The sequence below is a fragment of the Setaria viridis genome, chromosome 2, assembly GCF_005286985.2.
Source record: "Setaria viridis chromosome 2, Setaria_viridis_v4.0, whole genome shotgun sequence".
In the NCBI taxonomy this organism is placed as follows: domain Eukaryota; kingdom Viridiplantae; phylum Streptophyta; class Magnoliopsida; order Poales; family Poaceae; genus Setaria; species Setaria viridis.
Window position 1 is genome coordinate 21,764,949 of NC_048264.2, and position 15,023 is coordinate 21,779,971.

The 15,023-nt window shown below is 43.4% G+C and overlaps 1 pseudogene; it reads right to left on the minus strand.

Annotated features, from left to right (window-relative positions):
* Positions 1 to 219: 219 nt before the first annotated feature.
* LOC117844172 (uncharacterized) lies at positions 220 to 14,983 on the minus strand (annotated as a pseudogene).
* Between the last annotated feature and the right edge of the window lie 40 nt (positions 14,984 to 15,023).

The window sequence follows — 15,023 nt, forward strand, 5'->3', positions numbered from 1 at the left end:
CTTCCAATGCTCCTTATCAAATTTTCTAAGGGGCCAAAAATAAGTTAGCTAGTGTTAGCAAACTAGATACAAAATATACTAGGACTCAAGGTTGAACATGCACGTACTAGAAGAATTCATCCATCTCCAGCATGTTTGTAAAAATGTATAAAAAGCAGCCTCATATTTCTCTTTTGGCAGCTCATGAACACCCCGAGGGCTCATGTAACGGCCAGGGACTCAAAAAATTCCAAGGTCGCATGAACTTTTGAAGGTAGCAGCACCATCATCGTAGCGAGGAATCTTTTCTAATTGACTGAGCTTGGGACTAAAAAAGAGAGTGAGGAAATTTACTGCCTCCTCAACTAATTGAGCCTCAACAATGCAGCCCTCAACACGTGCCTTATTTTGTACTTTGGCTTTAAGTTTTTGGATTTTCCTACATGAACTGAAGAAAGCATTAAGAGAAGGTTATTTTTGCTAAAGACTTAGTACAACAAGTTATGTTTTTTACCTCTCATATGGATAATTCCAACTGGATTGCACAGGCCCTCCTAGTCGAGCCTCACGAGGAAGATGGATTATTAGATGTTGCATAGGATTGAAGAAACCAGGAGGAAATATCTTCTCCAATTTGCAAATAATAAAAACTACTTGCTTCTCTAATGAACATACGGTATCCTTGCTAAACTCTTTGGCACACAATTGTCTATATAGAAAGCTAAGCTCAGCTAAAGACAACCATATGCTATTCGGAAGAAATCCACGGAATGCAACAGGGAGTAAGCGCTCCATGAATATGTGGTAATCATGGCTCTTTAGTCCTAAAAGCCTTGGAGCCTCATCAAGAACCACTGTGTCCTTACGAAATGCATTATTTTGGAATCTGAATTCATGGTCTATAGGTAAGAAATGTCTATGGCAATCAAACCAGCAAGCCTTGTGACCATGATGAAGTGTAAATGCATTACTATCACTTAAGCACACTGGACATGCAAGCCTACCATGTGTGCTCCATCCAGCAAAGTTGCTATAAGCAGGGAAATCATGGACTTACCATAGATAGGCTGCTTGCATTTTAAATGTTTTCTTGAGTGAAGCATCCCAAGTGTCTACCCCTTCCTACAAACTCACTAATTCATCAACTAAAGGTTGCATTAGAATGCCTAGTTTCTTTCCAGGATGTTCATGACCTGGGATCACAAGGGAAAGAAATATGTACTCTGATTTCATGATTGTGCATGGTGGAAAATTCAATGGGGTAACAAACACTGGACAACAAGAGTAAGGTGCTGCCATGAAACCAAAGGGGGTAAAACCATCTGTTGCAAAAGCAAGACGCACATTTCTAGGGTTAGTAGCAAAGTCTGGAAAGTCTTTGTCAAACTTTTGCCACGCTTCTCCATCACAAGGGTGCACCATTTTGCCAGAAGTGCATGGCTTGTGAGACCGCAATAGATTTGTCGTATTCTTATGCAAATATAACCTCTGCGGCCTATCTGTGATGGGAAGGTACCGCAACACTTTACGTGGCACTCGGCTATTACCTTCTTCATAGCAAGATAAATCACAAACATCACACTTGTCTTTGCTTTGATTATCTTTGTAGTAAAGCACGCAATTATAATAACAAACATCAATTTTGACATGTGCCATACCAAGACCCTCAAATAGCTTCTTTGACTGATAGAAGTCCTTGGGCAACTTAGATTCTGGAGGCAATAGTTCATGGATTAATTCTAAGTTTGCCTCAAAGTGTGCAATTGACATGTTATACTGTGCTTTCAATGCTAGCAGGCATGCCGTACCAGATAGGGATAAGTGTGATGTATTCTCATGTACTAATTGATCAATGTTTTGAACCATCCTATAAAAAGCTCGAGCATAGGCAGGTGGCTGCTCATCAATTAGTGGTGGATGTTCACCAACTAGGCTAGCTAATATTTCATCCATGTTGTCAGTTTCAGCAAAATTCTCATCATGTCCACCTTCAACATAGGTATTGTCAAGTCCCTCACCATGTGCTGTCCATATTCTGTAGTCTTCCTTAAAGCCAATTCTACACAAGGGCGGTGGCGGCTTGAGAGGCGGCAGGGAGAGGTTTGGAGAAGCGGCAGGATCCTAAGAGGTGGCGGTGTCCTGAATATGGACCTAGGGCGGCGGCGGCTTGAGACAGGTGGTGCGCAGGGGATGGAGCTAGGGTGGCGGTGGCCTGAGAGAACTAGCAGGGCTCCAACATAGGGCGGCAGCGGCGGCCGGAGCGGACGGCGTGGCTCCCGGCTAGGCCGGCAGCGGCGGGGGTGCTACGGCCATGGGTGGAGGGGGCGTGATTTTTTTCGGGGCTCAAGTGGATGCGGGTGAGTGGATGACGGCGCTAGGGAGGATAGGGTTTTGGGGGGGTGTCTCGGGCTGTATGTTGGGCCAAAAAAAAAATGGCGCGCGCGGCCGCACAGGCCTTTTTCTTCATTGGCGTGAACGCCGAACAAAGCGCGGGCTGTGGCGCGAAAGTGAACTTTTTCCACTAAAACGAGGAGCAGTGGCACGTGCACAACAATTTTCATGAGAGTTTACAATAACTCTCATGTTAATGAGTATATTTCATGGCGGGTTATCCAACACCATCACGAAAATTATAATTTTTGGGGCAGTGTGTGAATCACCCTCATGAAAATGAATTTTCATGGTGGGATTTACATCACCTTCATGAAAAATATTAATTTCATGAGAGTTTGTTTTTAACTCTCATAAAAAATTGTTCCCGTCACGAAATCTCCAGTTTCTGGTAGTGCGGTCAGGCCAGTTTTTGCCTGTAACTCAAGTAGGAGTTGTATTTTGTTATGAGATTTATAGGTGTTTTGACTTTTAATGGTGCAACACCTTCCCTCCATTTAAATATAAAGGGCATGACCAGTTGAAGGGATCTAATTGATCAAACACAAAAAAATCTACTGCTTTTTAACATTTTATCTTTTTTTCTAAACAATTGCTTTTTCAAGCCCATGCTTGTTATTCTTCCATCATCTTTACATTGCATGAGTATGTTTTAGCTGTCCTACCGATTCTAGAGCAAGGCTAGGTGCACCAGCCCTGATGGGATCCCTCCCGTCCTCCCAAGCAGGATTTCATAGGTTTTCATGCATGATGAAACTTAAAAAAACTAGTCTGGCCTATTTTAGAAAACAGGATCTGCCTATTTTTGTAGATTCACACCAAGATCCATTTCTAATTCACAAGTTCTAGTACTTTTAGTATGTGACCAAATTTGCATCAACACACATTTTGGTGACTCCATTAGGAAAGAGGAAGAGGATACATTTGACTACAATGCCTGATGAGGATGACCTTTCCAAGGTCAACACAAAGAATGTAATCAAGCTGATGTTAAAGCAACTTCCTAAAGAGATCCACAAGAAGATGGAGGAGCCCAAGACGAAGCGCACTGGGAAGGACTTGCAATCAGTAATTGAAAGCTTTTATTTATTCAATAGCTAGACTCTATTTTTGTAATACCTTCTCCTTCTTCCCCCTCCCCCTCCCCCCTCCTCCCTCTGTATGTGCTCCGCCCCTTTTATTAATTTATAAAATCGAAGTGTTGTGAGGCTCTCATCACAACCGCGGGCGCGACAATAACAACCATGACCAGGATAGAAACCGACACAGCGATACTCGAAACAACTTTTTGAGTAATCAAAATCGCAAACGAAAACCTGACAACACCATTGCTTCCATGACTAACTCAGGGACGAAGGGATCCCGCAAAAATGATGACGGGCCAAGCTTCACCGAACTACTCAAAAAATAGTGCCCATGGCACCCGCTAGCAAACACTCAGTAATAGATTACTACAGCATGCACCGAGTAATGCAAGATTTGCCCGCACCACCACCTCCCGAGGAGTACAACAAGAAAAAAGATAAAGGCAAAAACAAAGTCCACAATGACGAAGAAGGAGAAGGCGACTTCCAGACCGCCTCCAAAATAGTCAACGTCATCTTTGGCGAAATCCCAGGCACCGCATCCAAGCGGTCCAGTAAACTGGTACTCAGGGAAATCATGGCCATCAAACCAATAGATCCAACACCGCTAAAATGGTCAGAGGTACCCATAACCTTCAGCAGAAGGGACCAATGGACAAAATTCTCAGAACCAGGTCGATTCCCCCTAGTACTCGATCCCGTTGTTACAGGCTCAAAACTGACAAAAGTATTCATCGATGGCGGAAGCGGACTCAACGTCATTTTCGCCAAAACACTAAGGAAAATGTGTCTTGACGTCACGGACATGCTCACTACAACAGACTCACCCTTCTAGAAATCGTACCAGGAAATGCAGCCATACCACTAGGACAAGTTGTCCTGCCAGTCACTTTCGAAACTAAGGAACACTACCGAACCGAGTACATTAGGTTTGAAGTCACCGACTTCGAGACATCTTACACGCCATACTCGGCAGACCAGCTCTAGCTAAGTTTATGGCTATACCACACTACGTTTACTTGGTACTCAAAATGCTAGGGCCCAAGGGAGAACTAACGCTATGAGGAGATTTACGGCGATCCTACGAGTGCGACACCGAAGCAGTGGAGATTGCCACAACCTCTCAAGCACCCAGCCCTATGCAACAAGTTTTCTCAGCTTCAAAGAAACTTCACCCAACAGAACTCGAAATACCAGAAAACAAGTCGGGGTCAGCAAAGGTGAAGCCAACAAATGAGAAAGACTTCAAAACAGTTGATCTCCAAACTAGCGAATCTTCTAAAACAGCTCTGATTGGTACAAGGCTAGACCCTAAATAGGAAACCGCGCTCATTAGTTTTTTTCAGGCAAACCACGATATCTTCGCCTGGAAACCAGCTGACATGCTTGGTGTTCCCAAGGAACTGATTGAGCACTCTCTAAATGTTGATCCCAAAGCTACCCCAAAACGATAGCGCCTCCGCAGGTTCGCCCAAGATAGACAAGAAGCAATCAAAAAAGAGCTAGCCAAACTACTCGCAACAGGGTTTATCAAAGAAGTCTTTCACCTTGACTGGCTAGCCAATCCTGTACTCGTTCGCAAGAAAAACAACAAATGAAGAATGTGCGTCGATTACACAGACCTCAACAAACATTGTCCAAAGGACCCCTTTGGACTACCCAGGATTGACCAAGTAGTCGACTCTACTGCTGGGTGTGATTTGCTATGCTTTCTCGACTGTTACTCAGGTTGCCGGTCTAAAACACCGACAAGAAGTGAGAATAAGTGGCGGTGGCATGACAAGCTGCGTGGAGGCAGTGAAATTGGAGCAGAACATGATTTAAGAAAGAACTAGGGTTGTGACTAATGACTCCTATAGTCCTATATCTGATGGTTTTTTTCATGTATATTAGATAACTTGTTCACAATGAGAGAGATTTCTATAGGAAATATTTCCTTGGAAATGGTAGGGGATGACAAGGAATTCAGCTCACATGGCCTCGAATGCCATTGACATGATGAAACAGGAAAATAGTTTGTATCAACAATTTTTTTTTCTAAATTTTTATAGCAATATATCGAGGGAATAAAAACAAAAAACATTATATTGAGCATATCTTCTGTGGGGACCTCCCTCTGGGAGTCCTGCTGATCACTTGTATTAGTCCTTGGATCAGTAGGCTCAGTTACCATCACAGTTCGGTATTTTAAGCAATAAAAGGTGTATAATTTAATAAAAGAAAGGTTTTCACCTTAGCGCAGTGAAGGGAAGTGCAGGTGCCCATCCACTAGCAAGATGGTCTAAAACACGTGGAGACTTATATGATGAAAGAAAAGCTGAGTACACTTCTGTTGGTAGCAAATCCCAACCTTAACTAGTATATTAAATACAATATGGGAGGTGGTTAAGGAATATGGTTGAGAGGCAAAACCTATGCCTAAAGCATCTCACATATGCAAGTAGATTTAAAATGGTGAGTTTTATAAAGACTCTCTAAGAGGTTATTATTATATTATATAATAAAAGTTGTGGTCCTGAAGGCGGAAGACTACCTCCCCTACCAGTCCTCAGGTTTTAGTTCTGGAGTTCGGTCCACGACCTTCATCCAGCATATTTAGTACACCAATTCCCACCCAAAGACTAATCATGGGGGCTTTAACAAAGTGGGCTCGTAACCATGAACCTCGGCTATCGATAGATCAAAACTTTGCACAAATGTGTACATATCCATACGTTCGATCAGCCCATACCTTGTTCCTAGGCAGTACTGACTTACGAGGCCCATGCCCGCCCGTGTCTATCTCTAGATAGCATTCCCTAGGTCCATCCACAGATATACTAGGGTGTAAACAGGGGCCACTAACCATCCGCTACGCAGATCCAATACCAAAAAATGTGCACAAATATATATAAAATAGGGCCTCAGGCCCTTAGGGTCTCCGACCCTCCAAATAGTCAACTCGTGCTAACCGGACTTGGGACTATGTGAAGGTCCTGCTCCAGCATACCCGTTGCCCACCTTGGCCCCTTAGGATGGATGACTAGGTTCAGCTACCGGGGTTCGAATGAAAGCCTCACATGAATAGGCACTCCTGAATGTTGTACCTTTTTGGCACATATGCCAGTACATGTCACAAGAAAGACTATCCCAATGAACCGGTCCTTACATGACTAGGTTAAGTGTCAAGGCAGCATGTCCTCCATAGAGGCTATCCTCTTAGCCGTAGGTCCAATATACACCCTAGGGGTTTAGTTACTATCATTTTGTAATTAACTCACGCATTCACAAAGGAAAAACCCTTCATAAGTATTTTTATAAAAACATAAATATTTAAGGTGGGGTGTTAGATCCTTGGAGAGAATCCAACCAGGTTTTATTTCCATTTATGGGACGTGACTCAACTTGCCTAGCATATCTATTATAGGGAGGTTTGGAGGGACAGGTGGTTTTTCTAGGGTGGTGTGGCCTGTGGCATTTCAATAGCAAAAAGGGGCAATCTAGCCAGCACGTATCCTAGAGAAATAATTTGGAAAATAATGCAATCCATTTTAAGGTGGTCATGTTATTACTCTTGCACTTAATGGGATAAAGTATGCCCTAGGAGTCCGGAATTGCCTTTATCGAAGAATCCTTAACGTCTCCTAGGGCGACAAGGGTTCTTGGCTTTGAGCCCTTCTGGATCCTTGGCTTGGGCAAATCCTAGTCGTCTATCATCTGACAAACGCATATAAAATAATAATCAATAAAACAATACTCCAATAAATTCCTAAGAAATGAAAAGAAAGGAAAAGGATGAATATTCTGGGAATTACCTTATAATTAAAGGTGAATTCTTGGATATTCGAAAGATAATTCATTAATTATTTAGAAATGGGTTTCTAAATAATTAATGGGTTGGGTGGCTAGATTTTTAGGAAATTCTAGAGAATTTAATGATCAATTCCCTATGGATGTTTAGGGTATTGGTCGAGCGGCACAACGGCTAGGTTTGGATGATAATTGAGATTTTGATCAAGTTGCATAACGGCTTAGGTGGGGGGGTATCTCTGGGTTTAGATTGGGTGGCATAATGGCTATGCCGGGATGATATCTGGGATTTTTATTGGGCAGCATGACGGCTGGGTTTGGTTAAGGATTTGGGTTTTAATCGGGTAGCATCTCAGCTAGAATGGACCGTAGATATGATTTGGGTGCTGGGTGGTAGAAATGGAAACTTGTATGATGAACTCGGCTTTGTCTCGGGGCTCGGCCCTATGGCCGGTGGAGTTCGGCAAGTTTCTTTTAGGAGCAGAACTTGAGAGCTTGCTTGACGGACACCGCTTCGACCTGACCTGGTGATAGTCACCCGGCAATAGGTGGGGCCTAGTAAAGATCAAGCAGGTGCGTGGCAGCGATAGGGTTAGCGGCGTCGATAGGGTAGCGAGGAACAACCAGCTTGGTGCTATTGCAGTCATGGGTAATAGTGGCTAAAGGCCGCACGACGCACTTGACTTCGACCCGAGGCCTTCAGCCTTATGACGGGTGGAGGCGGTGCGGCATAGTAAAAGATAGAAGAGGGACTCATAAAGGTGGGCTCTAAGATCATAGTAAAAGATAGAAGAGGAACTCATATAAGGTGAACTATGGAAAAGAAAGGTATGAATAGGCTTGAATGGCTTTGTAGTATTTTTAGGAATTTTTTGGGAATTTTTGGGAGAAGAACGGCCGATGCGCAAATTCTTGTGTACACACAAGAGGAGTTTTTCTATTGGAGAAAATGAGGAGTGTATGGATAACATGATTTGAAATGAACAGTGGCAAAGGAAAGCATGGGTAGGTTTAGAATATCTCCTAGTATTTTTGAAGAATTTTGGAGAATTTTTGGAAAAAGAGAAGGGCTCTAAGTGAATGATTGTGTACATTAATTGAGTGGATCTAGCAAATTCACATAGGCTTGCACGTGAGGTGGGGTCTGGCCTCGGCACTTTGCCGTGGACCGGTGGATCCGGGCGGTGGAGTGGGGGCGCTGCTGTGTCATGGGTTCATGTGGACCAGGCGCACGCAATGGAAGAGGGGGGTGGACGACAACTGATGGCATCAGGCTTGCCCGGGCCCACGCGTCTGATGGTGGTGAACTGGCGGTTGGAACGGCCGCCTTTGCGTCAGCAGAGACAAGTTTAATTTTGCGTAATTTAAGTGGGACAAATAAACGAGTAACATACTTCCATAATTCTTACATATATATATATAAAAATTATGTTAATTACATCTCCGAAGAGAAACTCCTTATTAAGAATTCCAACATTAAAAAGGAAAATTACAGCATGTGGCAAACTATTACAACATCTAATAAAGATAAAAAAAAAGCCTTCAATCTTGGCGTCGATGTAGATTGTCTCCAGGTCGCCATACATTTATTTTGGAATGATGATGATGATATGATTCACGGCTTTGTGCATGTAGAGTGATAAGCTACATGTATGTACGTCAAGATTAAGAAATATTTATTTCTTTATCATTTACTTTCACTACTACTTAATCTAGAAAAGTTAAAATAATCAATAATTTAGAACGAAGGGAGTAGCACACAGGGCATCTTTTAGAGATCTCCTTTTCTTAGTATTTTTACTACGTGACATGTGTGCACGTAGTGTATCTTGCAGAAAGGTATTCTGTTCGCATACCCATTTGTTTGTTTTGGTCCCGGCATGCACGGAGCCTAACTGACGTTGCTTTTTATTTTGCTAGAGTGATTATCCCGGTCATTACGCATGGAGCCTTATCTGTTCCATAGCGTTTTGGGTCTGGTGGATGCTTGGCACGCATGTTTCTTTGTTGTTTGCGTACAACGGTCAGTGCACATTTAGGTATTCTGACTAATCTCGATTTATGCTGCCTCATGCATGATTATTGTACATTTATTTATTCTTTCATTTAACGACTAGCATGGTAGCATGTATGCGCGTATTGTATTTTTGGGGCATGCTACTGTGATTGCGTGCCCATTTAATTAGTGGACACATGTATGCAGCCTTCAAGCTACTTTATTCATCCGGCCAAAAGGAATTTTCTCCTGTGAGGCATGGAGTCTATTTGAGCCATGACGTTTCAGATTGTTTAGGTGCTTGGCGCACATTTCTTTAGCCTACAGCAGTTTGTGCATACATGGATGTGTCAATAATCATACGGTGCCTGTTTTAGTTGACGCGCGCTGTATGATATTGATATCAAACAAGGCTACATCTTTTAACTCCTTTCTTTTATATATGGGCATATAATGCGTTTTGAACAGGGCATCTGTTTGTATACTCGCACTCCTTTTTTTTGTGGCGGCATATTCGGAGCATAACCAATGCATATTACTTTATCTATTTGTTTCGCCGAACAGCTATAGGCATGCCATGCGCATGGAACTATTAGGCGAAGATGGAGTTGATGGAATTTTTCTTGGCATATAGCGCTTATACGTGTGAGACGGCATTGATGCACAATCACGGCCAATATATATGATCTTAGCAGCGATACGATACGCACGACCTCTATTTGTATTTGACATGAATGATGATGGAAAAAATATGCACGGCCTCAGTTTGTATCTTAGGGACCGAACCATCGTTTGTGGCTTGTATCCGCTAACTAGACCAAACCGTAGAGCTCATGCTAAATCACTTGTGCCAAGGCGATGAGTAACACGATTTTCCTAGACTCAATTTGTCATGGAGAGAACTGAGCCTAGACTCAATTTGTCCTGGAGAGAACTGAGCCTAGATGATAAAATAAACGTGCACGACCTCAATTTGTATTCATAGTAGGGACCGAGCCAACATTCATGACTTGTATCCACTAACTAGACCAAATCGTAGGGCTCATGCAAAGTATGATGGCAAGAACATGGATAATATAAGATGGAGCAAGATTGCACTTTTGGTTTGTATCGTGATGACCAAACCGATGGCTCGGAGAGACCGATGGAGTTTCTCACCTTCAAGCAGTGATTTCTTCCGGCGATGTTGATGGAGAGTGCAGCAGCCTTTGAGCCTTCTCTCCTCTTGTCGATGCCTTGGCGTCGATGCCCGCCGGCGCAGTATTTCTGCGGCCTGACGGTGCTTATCGATCGGCGTGGAGGGGCAGGAGCTTGGGTCGCTCTTGCAGCCTGACGGAGCCTTTGTTGACTGGCCGACGGATTGCTCTTGCCGGCAGCCTGACGGAGCTCTCCTGGTGTTGATCCGGCAGCCTGGCGGTGCTTCTGTGGATGATGATCGGGGCGCCTGACGGCGATTTTTTGGATGATGAGGCGGGGGCGCGTTCCTCTGCCGATGACTCTGTATTTATAGAGCCGAGGAACCAGACGATGGCTTGGGAGGTTTCGAGCGGCAGTCGCGCTGGAGCCGCGTTCGTGCGCGCAGAAAAAGCGACGTGCGTCTCGTGGAGAGTCGCCTGGACTCGGTCAGGCTGACGGGCGTTTTTGACGAGAGCCTCTTAGTTTCCATGACTGATTTGTGGACCCTGACGGTGAAGGATAAACCAGCTGGTTGGCCTAGGGTGCGTTGGTTTGTTGAATTTAATGGTTCATGGATAGAATGGTGCATTTTGGATGGAATCATCCCGCATAGGATGGTACACCCACATGTGTTTGGTTGCTTGTATATAAGATGTACAAGTTCATACATGTTCTTGTTTGGTTGGATGGATGTACAAGAAGGAGCGAGATTCCATTAAGATGATGCACAGTTCCATGAATCTTCAACCTCCTCGCTCTCCTATGTATCCTTCACCTCCAGAGGTTGAGATTCCATCAATTGAGGCAAGAATTGAAGGATACATGTCATCCGGGTACTTTGATAAGTATTACAGCATGTTCTATCTGGACACTGGTGGTTCATCTTTGGCTCCTCCGCCTTTTCAGCCACACCCAGCAGGAGGATTCGATACATTTGTCTCATATCCGAGTGTTCATGAAGATCCTTATCCTTTTTATCCGACATCCGCCTTTGGGTCTTTTTCAAGAGCTTCATCTTCAGCAGCAGCTAGTGGTAGCATTCCGGGTGCTTCCTATGCAGCAGCTCCTCCACCTCCTTTGGATATGGTCGAGTTTGTAGTACAATCTATCTTTGGACCTCCTCCTCCTCCTCCATTCACTCAGGGTATGTTAGATAGCACTCTTGCTTCTCTCTCTGAAATCACAGTGCCGGATTCTACTTATCTTATCTCTCCTATTCATTGGATGCATGAAGGCACTCATTGGGAAGGGCACCCACCAGGAGAGGGTGGACATGGACATGAGGATCAGTGACTGCAGCTAAATCTTCTCCAGGCCTTTTATGGATGCTTGATGACAATATGGAGAAGAAGAGGATTAAAGCTTCATCTTCGGAACTTGGCATAGTAGAGCAGGTTTGACCGGTCAATAAGACCGGTCTGACTGATCTGTCAGTTGGCTAAGAAACTTCTCTGTAATAATTGGAATTTGAACCTTTGTGGACTTGAGAACTTGTAATGTGTGCTAATGTGTGTGTAGACCTTACTTATGCTCTTAAGTGACTTTGTGATAATTTGATATGCATGATTAGATGATGAATGTTTTATGTGTGTGCTGACCGGTCTAGCCCATGATAGCACACATCCTCTTATCCCTTGTTGAGTGTTTTCATGTCATAGGTATCATGGATTTTATTTGTTACACACACTTGTTGCACCCCACGAATTATAAGATATAGGGGGAGCTTCCATGTTCTTCTTGTCTATGTGTGTTGGTGTTTCGTACCGCCGATTAGTGATTATACCCGCGCTCTTCTCACTTCCGATGGCTAGCACACAAGACCCAAAGAATTATACTAGTTCGGGAATGTCTCTACGTCCAGGTTCGGCAGGAGTCATGTTCCTTGGATTGTATGCTCAGGGGCTTACAACGGGGTGCTTGCAAGTGGGTGTTCGTGCAAGCGAATGTTGTGTATTGCAAGGGTGTGTGTGAGAGAGTCTATCTATCGAGAGAGAAGGCCCAGTTCCCTTTATATAGGTCAAGGATCGGGTGACAATGTTTTTAGAAGAGGAGGGGGTCCCCAACCTTAGAGGTCGGGGGCAATGCCGTGGACGAGATCTTCCTTGTCCTGTATTCTTGGCCTAGGGTGCGTTGGTTTGTTGAATTTAATGGTTCATGGATAGAATGGTGCATTTTGGATGGAATCATCCCACATAGGATGGTACACCCACATGTGTTTGGTTGCTTGTATATAAGATGTACAAGTTCATACATGTTCTTGTTTGGTTGGATGGATGTACAAGATTGGCCTTGGCCTTGGCATAATCTAGCTAGCGTTCGGGCCACCTCCCGGCAGCAGGGCGATTGGCGCGGCGTGTAAACAGGGGATATTGTTTAAAGACCAACTCACCTTGCCAGCAATATTAGGAGCAGAACCATGAACAGCTTCTGCCAGACAAATGCCACCTTCACCAATATTGCAACTGGGGTGTCACCATAAAGAATGTCACCACAAATGCCCAAGCCTCCAATCAAACCAGCACATAGATCACTAATAATGTCACCATAAAGAACTTAACTTGATAGAAGCTAGTCTACCTGGGTGTTAGCCCAAGCCTCCAATCAAACGAGCACATAGAGCACATAGTTTAAGTAATATGTCTATAATATATCCAAAAGTTCAAATACATAGCTGAACTAAACTGTTTCAAATACATAGCTGAACATGTAATTTTTGTTTATGGAATAGATTAGAAGATAACTCAACTAAAAAAACTGTTGAACTAAAAACCTGGAATGTACTCCTTGATATATCAGCCAATCCATACCATTTTGTTTGACACCGACAACCTGTTGAACGCCCTTGCTACTGAAGGATGGTCACATAAGTAAGCATAGTAGTGGACCAGGTAGGCTTCATCGAATCCGGGGACAACCATCAGATTGTCATATAGGTCTTTTGGGAGCTCACTGTCTACAGAAGCAGTAGCAGTTTGCACAATATCATCTGAGAGTTTTTCAAGGCCACTGAGTAACATATATCCCAAATCATCATCACCACTTATCCTTGCCCTCCTTGTTGGTGGCTGACTGGTTGAAGATTGTCCACCGTCATCAGCACCTATCCTAGCCCTCCTTGCTGCTGGTAGTTTACTAGCTGAAGACTGACCACCAATATTGCTTGACGTTGTGGCTTCACCGTTGTTGCACGATTCCGTGGGAGCTTCACTAGCACATCCTTGTTCATTTGCAGCTCCATTACTTGCCTCCACCTTTTCCAAATCAATGAAATCTGTTCCAAGAGCTTCACTGCTTCCCTTGGCATACTTTCCAGTAGCCATAGCATTGTCAAAAATTATTTCCATCTCTCGGTAGTGCTCCAATGGTGTGTTTAGGAAGTTGGCATCATCCTTATGATCCTGCTAGGTCCAAAATAAGTAGAACAGTAATATCAGCACAATTGAACTCAAGTGAACAGAATATAGGAAATAGTGTTTTGCATTAATGGCTACTCCTACATAGAAAACATGTAGTAAGAAATTCATGCTCAAACAATTCATGCTGCTTGAATATATCTGCCAGCTCAAACAACTCAAGTGAACAGAATATAGCTAAGACAGCACACCACATTAAAATGGGGCATGTCCCTCTCCAGCCCCTTGATTATATCTGCCAGCTCAAACAATTCATGCTGCTGTGTTCAGCTAGCTAGGGTTAACATCGACACAGATCATGAGCATTGGTAAGCTTCCAGATAATCCCAGCTAGTTGCCCGAATTTGCAGTACTGTGCGTTGGTAAGCTATGGGAGTATTGTACTACTTGCATAGCTGTATATAAACCTTCATATCATTATCTAAAAGAAAATATAAACCTTCAGATACAACAGGTAGCTTGATCTTGGCAGAGAAAAAAATATGTGTTAATAACACACATCATGATCTAGACAAAAGCACTTTAGAGATATGGCTCTATACTGATTTCAAAACCTGTAGAAAGACATGTAATATGAATATGCATGAAGAAATGTGGAAATATGACTACAGAACGAGAACACCGCCCATCATTGCGACAAAGAACTAATCATGAGCATCCAAACAATGATCTCATGAATGCTCATGAACAATTAGTTCCCTACAGTCATAACTCATAACTAATTACATTTCATTCCTCTACTTACTGACAAGCAACAAGAGAGCAGAAATTACTAGAGAGCAGAAAGACAGCGCACCACATTAAAATTACTAGAGAGCAGAAATATTATATAATCTTACCTTGATGTATTCTTGGTAGTGACCTGCATCAAGAGTAATTGTGCAAGTATCTTCATCCCAAAGAGCAGCACTGATATTCTGGAGCCTCTTCATCTTTTTATAAAGTTTTTTCCACTTCCTCAGATGGTTACTAACTTGGGTACCAGAAACTTGACAACCCAGACTCCCATTTAAAGCCTTAGCACAACCATTAAGGTGGACTTGCTTGCACACAAAGTTGGTGCGATTGCCATTCCTCACTAGATTAGACAAGTAGGTCAGCACAAATGTTGACATCGCATTGGTCCATTGAATATGGCCCCCAGCAGCATCCATTTCCTACCAAGAAAGTGAAAAAAATATAAGGTTCCAACAG